The sequence below is a fragment of the Sinocyclocheilus rhinocerous genome, unplaced genomic scaffold (genome assembly GCF_001515625.1).
Source record: "Sinocyclocheilus rhinocerous isolate Xijiao unplaced genomic scaffold, SAMN03320098_v1.1 scaffold2199, whole genome shotgun sequence".
NCBI classification, from domain to species: domain Eukaryota; kingdom Metazoa; phylum Chordata; class Actinopteri; order Cypriniformes; family Cyprinidae; genus Sinocyclocheilus; species Sinocyclocheilus rhinocerous.
The window spans coordinates 230,958-239,135 of NW_015659020.1; the positions used below are offsets into that span (position 1 = coordinate 230,958).

Consider the following 8,178-nt stretch of genomic DNA (forward strand, 5'->3'; position numbering starts at 1 on the left):
ATAGCGAGCTAGATAGATAGATAGATAGATAGATAGATAGATAACATTTGCTTGGCTTCTCAAAATTGTAGCAAATGGTCACAGTGCTTCTGCTACTGTAAATCATTGTAGTGTGAAACATGTACTATGTATTCTCAGAAGTCCAAGCCTACTGAGAGTGGATATTTCACCTTACACATACAGTACACTTGCAACAGCTGAAATTTAAATGAGCAGATATGTAAGTGTTTGGGGAAAGGTGTTGATGCACATGTATGTTTCCCCAGAGAACAGTGAGTGACAGTCTGTAGCCAACACTGATTGGACAGCTACAGTTCTTGAGGGAAATACAGCGCTGTTGGTCTCTCTTAGCTCAATGTGATCTCAACCCAAGTCATAAGAGAGACCAGAGGAGAACGAAGAAACAACAATGAGATAATAAAGCATGAGACAATCTGTAAAAAGATTATAAAACAAGCATGAGGAGAGGAGACAAGTAAAGTAAAGAGAACAAATAGAGCTAAACACCATGAATGAGCAGACAGCAGAAAATCCTGCCATCCTGGAGAAGTGGTTGCTAAAGAGGAGAAGCAGAGATGACAAAGAGAAGGAGGAAATAAACATGCAGGTTGAAGCTGCGGAGCATGCTGTTCATGAAGAAATGGAGGAGAAGATTGAAACAGCAGAGGCAGTTACAGAAAAAGAAAAGCAGGCTAGAGTCCATTCAGTCTTCTCTTTAGTGAGGAGTCAGATCAGAGCGCAGGCCGGTTTGGATGGTCAGCGCATGGGCATACTGGATGTTGTAAACCAACTCACCAAGGAACTAGAGAAGAACAAGAAAGAACAAGAAGAACCTGGACTCACAGTTGAGATCAGCTCATCTGAGGAGAACGCAGTGGATCAGGCGGCCCAGAAAGAGACTGTAGAAGAGCGGATGACAGAAAACAGAGAAAATAGTAAGGAAAGAGGAGAAGAGATATGTGTAACCTTGTTGGAAGAGATATTGTTGAACTTGGAGTCATTAAAGAAGGATTTTAGAGAGGAGCTCGCTCAGCTTCGCCATGAGATGCAAAGCTACACAGACCAAGCGCTCTGCGGCCTGGAGACCCGTCTAACTAACTTACTGAGAATACAAGCGCTGGCTCGCACAACTCCCTCGGCACTTCCAAGAAACCATACAGTCGAATCCATGGAGACCAAGAAGCACAGACCTCCCAGCATGCCTCCTCTGGGAACATCTAGAAGACGAGTGCTCAACCGCACAATGACCACTATCACCCCTAAAACTTGCCTACCTCTGTCCCTGGGGCCCCGCTCCAATTCAGAGCCACTGGGGGGCTGGGGGACTGAGACCGCCAACAGCAACAGCGCTCAGATGTTGCTGAGGAGAGATCAGGCGGTAAGTCATCCTCCTGGGCCCTTGCCTCCTGTTCTACCTCCTGCACAGAAAGGCAAGAAGGCTTTGCGAAGCAGGACTCGCATTGGTAAGCCAACATGCTAGTGAGGTCTGTGATCCAAACACACTCTAAAAGGTCCATTAGGGCAGAAACCGTCATTATTCAGAACTTTCAGAATCAACGAAAGAGATTGCAAGATAAAATTGTTCAATATGAACAGCTGCGAAGAGAGCTAAGGAGCAGAATGGTTCTCTTCTGTGCTATTTTGTGTTGTTTGTCCATGAAACGATTGAAGACCACCAAGAAAAAAATCCTTCTAAAGGACTCTCAGAGAAAAAAAAAGAGGAGGAGGTGAATTGTGTGTATAATGCTGATTTCTAAGACATAGTGACAAAATATACAAGATGAAGTACAAATTAATTTCTAAATATGTTTATAGTTTTATCACCTAGGTGCTGTAGTTTTACAATCACATTGCACAAAATGATTTTTGTTACTGAATAAATATATAAATATAAATATCACTAAATAAAAATACCTTTTTAAGGATACTATTCTATGTATTTAAATTTGTTGTCCAACTGTATTAATCAAATGTACAGTGGTGCAATTTATTGCACATTTAAAAAAAATTTAATTGCTAATATGTTATTTTGTGTTTTAATTAATGTGTGTATGATTTTAGAGGTTTAATCAAAGAGGTGATTTTATAAAAAGTGTCAATTCACTTTTTTTTTTACTTTTACATGAAATAAGGATGTTATTTATTATATATGCAATTATATTGTCCGTAATAAAGAAATGAATGATACAGTTTCTTTAATTTGTATTGTAATTAATTTGTATACATTTGCTTACAGTTCCACTAGAACCTATAATGTGTTCATTGCATGCATGTAGGTTTTAAAAAATTCAATTACATTTCAATTACAAAGCTTCTATTTAAATATATCTATTAACAGTTTTCCTAGAAAATCCCCATTAAAACTCCGTACAACTGCACAAGTTAATTTCAACAGTTCTTATAATTACGCATACAGTACAGGGGTCTCTGTGACCCCACACAACTGGTTTAAGAATGTGGTTTAAAACAAACAAAAACACACAAGAAATCTAAAAACAACAGAACTAGAATAAAACATCCATCTCTATGTATAAAAGTGCCAGATGTTTAGGCACATCTTTTCCAACATGTACATCCCTCTGCAATATTTAGGAACACAAAAATATTATTATTGTAACATCAACAGAAAGGGAGTCATATCTAAAAGATTTTACAAACCAAAACTGAGAATACAACTCACTTTTCCACAAAGCATTCTCAACAGCATTCTACAAAAGAGAGCATATTTAGGATTTTTCAATCATGACATGCTGGTAGCGACATCTGCTGGTCAAAACAATTTAATATCTACAGTGATTCTGCCAATTTCAAGCGTTCAAGTGTAATTAACGTAATTAATCCTCAAATTTTAAATATAATGTTAAAAATAAATATAATGGTGAAAGAAAACGGTGATCGTAAATACAGAAAACAAATCACATGCACAAAACAAAAACACATTCAAAAATTCCACACGCTGCAGGTCTGCTCAGTTTATTTTCCCCTACATATATTTATATATATACTTTTTTGCATTCATATTTGTTGCGAATTCTAAATGTTTATACAAATGTGTGTACATATTCTGGGAATAAAAAAGGTCTGCGCAGGCTTGAACTGCGCATGCGCGTGGCGCGAGTCCCCGTTTGATGACAGCTGTGCGCTGTGGCTGTTGCTAAAGGGAGGAGAAAATCTCACGACGGAGGGCTTTTTATCTCTTTCATTCGCAGCTAGGACCTTTGGAGGACTGAAACGAGAACTAAACTGTAAAACCCACCCATACCAGTCGCGACTGAATTCAGTACTTCACACCCCAGCCGTCAAATTAGTCGGTAAGTCTGTTGTACGCTGGCTCGAGCTGGTTGACACTTTAGCGAACTGAGCGTTAGCTGATTGTTGGCCTGCTTGTCTCGGGTCATGTTGTCACCTTTTGTTTTTAATCCAGTTTGTTGCCAAATTAAGCTTTTAGGAACACATTTGGGTTTCTAGGCATATTGTTACCTGAATGTAGATTTTAGTACGCTACAAAGCGGGGTATTTCATTTATTCTTGCGCTATAAAACACGATGATTCTTCGCTGACACACCGACTCTTGCAGCTTTTGTTGTTGTCATGCACTTCTCGTTGACAATCATGCTGCTGTGATAATGGCAGCTACAGTGTGTTATTTGACAGTTTAAGGCCCTTAGTGGTTTGTATAATTTCCTTTAAATGCGAATTGCACTAGGATTTGCAGCCAATTTTGTTCCTGTAATCTCTATGTATACTAATGGCTCACATGTGATTGATGTTAGACATTTCCCATAGTGATCGAAATATGTGCGAACAGTTCATTTCTGTGATAGATAGATGTCAAGTGCTTAACCATGTATACAGTATTTGACAGTGTTGTTTTCCGCAAATCTCTAAATTCAATGGTTTGAATTCATACTGGTAACTTATTTCCTAACATAATAACTTGTCGGGAAATATGTCACCCAGCCATCCCTAAAGGTAGGTTTAGTTAGCACATTTTCAGAAAATGGTAATTTGGTGTAAAAAGATAAAATGAAACAAAAATAGTCATATAAAATTCCATAATTTAGGAATAAAAATGAAAGGAACTGTAAATACAGGAGTGCTGATGTGATTCAGCTGCAGATCATCACAGTCGCGTTGATATTCAGACCAACAGCACAATTGTGAGTTTGGTATTGCTTTTATACAACAGTTTATTAAGTGAGACGTTAGTGTTGAGTTTACGTTTCAGACAAAACTGCCTAATTTTTATATTTCTTAAAGTTGTTATGAAATGTATTGTACAGCATGAAATTTGTATCTCTTTTGTTATAGATGATTTTATTGTGAATAATTCGTCTGTGCATATGTTTCATTTTTTTTTTTTTTTTTACTTCTGAGGTTTCATTTGCTAGCAGATTAAAATTACACTTGATGTAACCATCTTCTACCTCATACAGCCTGGTGCCTTTTTACCTTTTTAATTCAAAAGTGACCAATATAAATTTTTCAACAGCAGAGAATCACAAACAGTGGGTTGAAATTGAGAGCTCAAATGCCAAGAGGTCAGTGTCTGTAGAATATGTCACTGCCTCTTTAATGAGGGAAGAGCTACACAGAGGGCGATTGGTGAATTAGCACTAAAATGTCATAACTCAGTCTTCTTGTGAAAACGACAAACTTCTCTCTGGTCATGCTTGCAGAGCTTCTCCACTCATATAGTCCACTGAAACCCTGCCCTTCCATAATCAACTGCAACACTGCATTAACAATTAATGGATCGAACCAAGTCCCCGTCCTATTTACATTTTTTTTGATAATCCGTTCACTTACCTCACAATACAGAAGAAAAGATTTGCTGCGACTTTTTCATTGTGACTTTAACCGCCTATGAAAAAGATCCCAAAATAAGCCAAAGCATTAAGCTTTGCTTGTCACCATGTTACACACAGAAAGCTGGTGTTTCTGAAAGTCCCATTGGTGTTAGACTGAATCAGCACTGGAATGCTCTGATTAGACATAATTAAGAGCAAATATAAAATAAATTTGAATGGGTTTTGGGTAATTTGGGAAACTGTGATCCGTACTCTTGCTCAGTCTCAGAAAAGCCGGTCTTGTTTCTCTTAGAAGTCTGCCAAATCCTAGAGCGCTCTTGTTTTCTAATCACTCAGCTGTGTGGCTGGCACAGGACGGACTGCTTTTCTGATCTGGTTCATCCCCCAACTGTTCGGCTGTCCTCATGTAGCCTCATAGAGGGTATGAAGCTCCTCCCATGGCATCTCCTCAACACATGCCAGAGCTGTGACATTAGATCAGCGGTGCTCTTTCAGTAATATGCTGGAGTTTATTTGATGCAGTAACTATTTTAGTGGTACTCTGCTCATATCTCTACACCTTCTTTTGCCTTCTAGTATAGTGAAAGCTCTAAGGAAGTTTCATGATGCCAATTTACTCCTACCTCAGCCAAATGTCCTGGTTTGTTGGATGTGCTATGTACTGACAAACCATTTCAGCTTTAATGGATTTTCTGCATTTTTAACAGACTGCAGTTTTGTGTCATGTGACTGAGGCAGTGTACAAACTGTTTCCGGGACGTGCTGTGAGGTGATGCTGAGGTCAAGCAGGATGTGTTTCTAGCAGGGTCAGGAGTTAGGAAGTGTGAATCTCCTGATAGTATGTGTGTGTGATAATGTGCATGAGAGAGAGTGCATTGACACATATAGTAATGTCAGAGGGGCTCTTAACATATTTTTTCTTGGCGCTCTGCTGTTGGTACTTAGCAAAACTGAGAAAATGGGCAATTCTTGAACATCATGTGCTTGTAAACATACTAGAATGTGATTCATCCTTCTCTGATATTCCACAGTAAATTATTTTTAGAGTGTGTCAATAGTTCCAGAGTCTTTTTTTATTTCTGATGACTTTAAAAAAAGGATGCACCTAATGAAAATTCTTACAGATAGTACTAATTTGTTTTCATGGTATAGCTGAAACCGATAAATTACGGATATTAGCCTTTTAAATATTTAAAAACGCCTGAAAGGCATGGTTCATCCAAAAATGAAGATTAATTTTTGGGTGAACCATGACTTTCAAGTGATAATTTACTCCACTTCATTTTGTACCAAACCTTTATGACTATGCTCTCTGTGGATATATTGAAGAATCTTGGTAACCAGACAGCTTTGAAAACACTAAGACATTTCTCAAAATGTATTTTATGTTTCACAGATGAAAGTTTGGAACGACATTAGGCTAAATACATTTTTGGGTGAACGGTGCCTTTATTATGCCCCGAACACACACACACAGGCACTAGTTAAAAATCTTCTTAGGTTAAATCTGTGCCGTAAGATATTGCATTCCATTAAAGTTAATGCTAAATTGAACTAGTCTTGAATTATAATAGCCCACAGTTAAATATCCAGTATTGGCCAGCTAAATATCTGATATTGTTAATTAATTTAATCTCTAATATTGATTAATTTAAATCTCTAATATGATAACAGTTGTGGTCATGTTATTCATATCTCTATCTATTCCAGCATCTATTGACTTAATGGTAATTTAAAAACATGTTTAAAACAAATGTTTGTTGTAAACTTATTTAATTGAGGAATCATTTGTTGGCCTTTCTTTATGTAATTGACCACTTTTTCAGATCTGTCAACAACTTCTCTATCTAAAACACGAGAAATATGATGATGGTTTCTGGGAGCAGCATGAAATTGTAATTCACAGGAGGCTTATTTCATCTGCGTGTTGACTTTAGTCATATTAGATTTTTTTTAGAAAGTTTTGATTCGTCATTTGGTTATTGGCAGTTATGCTATTCCATCAGCAGTCAATTTTTCTAGGCATAATATCGCCTCCATGTCTTGGCACAGGTGTTTCTTAGACCCATTATATTTGGTGACTTTGTTGTGAAATCTCAAAGATGACTGATGCTAAACTGTGCATGTGGTTATTTTATCTCAGGATTTTTGCCAAGGTCCTCAAACTCGCTTGGTGCACTATTTATGTAAACCACAGAGATATTGTTTTGCATTGTCTAAAGAGAGCAGAAAGCATCCTGGTTTGGAGACATTTCCGTGCAGTACTCCCACACACCCTCCTGTATGCCTGGCTGGTGTAATGAAATAGATTTCTCAGAAAGACTTGGTGCTTGGTTATGGGATTTTCAGTGGTCAGTCAGATACCAGTAGAAGCACAAAAATGCAGATCTGAACACACTGAAAGGGCTTTCAGTATGGCCAAGTTGTTAATAGAAATGTGTTTGGGATGCCTGGCCATAGAGAAAGCATCCCATTCCTCATCACATCCCTAGTCACGTTAGCTGCCCTCATTCCTCAGATGTTGTCTTGTTGTATTCATAATGGCCAGGAAACATTTATTTTCCTCTCTGATTTCTCATCTGCTCAGTCACTAGTACATCCACAATTCTGTCCATTGCCGAGTCAGATGGCATTCACTGCTGAATGGAGTGCGTGGGTAGTTTCTCATGAGTGGTCAGGTCTGGTGCATTGTAAACATGTGAAAGTGCCTGATGGTGCATTTGAGCTGTGATTCATATCCCACACGGCTCCACACTGCTATGTTTTAAGGGCACTGAGAGCACTGCCTCAACCAGATACAAAGAGGAAGAAGAAATGAAAAACGGATCCTTGTTAAGGCACCTACCTAACCTGAGAGTTACACGCAACTCGCATAGAGTGTTTCCGGTCAGTCTGTCTTAAACAGAATCGGTTTGACTATACAGAATCGCTTTGACTGTTAATCTTGTCAACAAATACATAAAAGCATAAAGCATTTAAAGTTTGGGGTCAGTAAGATTTTGTTTTTTGAAAGTAATTAATGTTTTTTTCTTCAGCAAATTTACTTTGATGATCAAACTTGACAGGAAAGGCATTCATAATGATACAAAATAATTATATTTCAAATTATATTTCTGTTCATCAAAAATCTTTAAAATCACGGTTTCCACAAAAATATTAAAGGGGTTGTTGATGTTGCTAAAAAGAACATTATTTTGTGTATTTGGTGTAATGAAATGTGTTTATGCGCATGCTACGATAACCGGTTTCAAGGTATACCGCGGTCTGGAAAAGTCACTGTTTCAAAACCACTACAATTTTCCGTTATACCGTTCCTGCGGTATGCGCAGTTTTTTTACGTGTCGTCAAAGACGGAAAGTGCAGGACT

At 37.9% G+C, this 8,178-nt stretch overlaps 1 protein-coding gene across 7 annotated transcripts in view; it reads left to right on the top strand.

Annotated features, from left to right (window-relative positions):
- The first annotated feature begins 3,118 nt into the window (after positions 1-3,118).
- Positions 3,119-8,178, top strand: part of gapvd1 (GTPase activating protein and VPS9 domains 1) — a 56,505-nt gene continuing 51,445 nt past the window's right edge. For all 7 annotated transcript variants that reach the window (XM_016531792.1, XM_016531794.1, XM_016531795.1 and 4 more), the window contains exon 1: positions 3,119-3,311. The gene's annotated coding sequence lies outside the window, so the exon portion shown is untranslated. The remainder of the gene's footprint in view (positions 3,312-8,178) is intronic.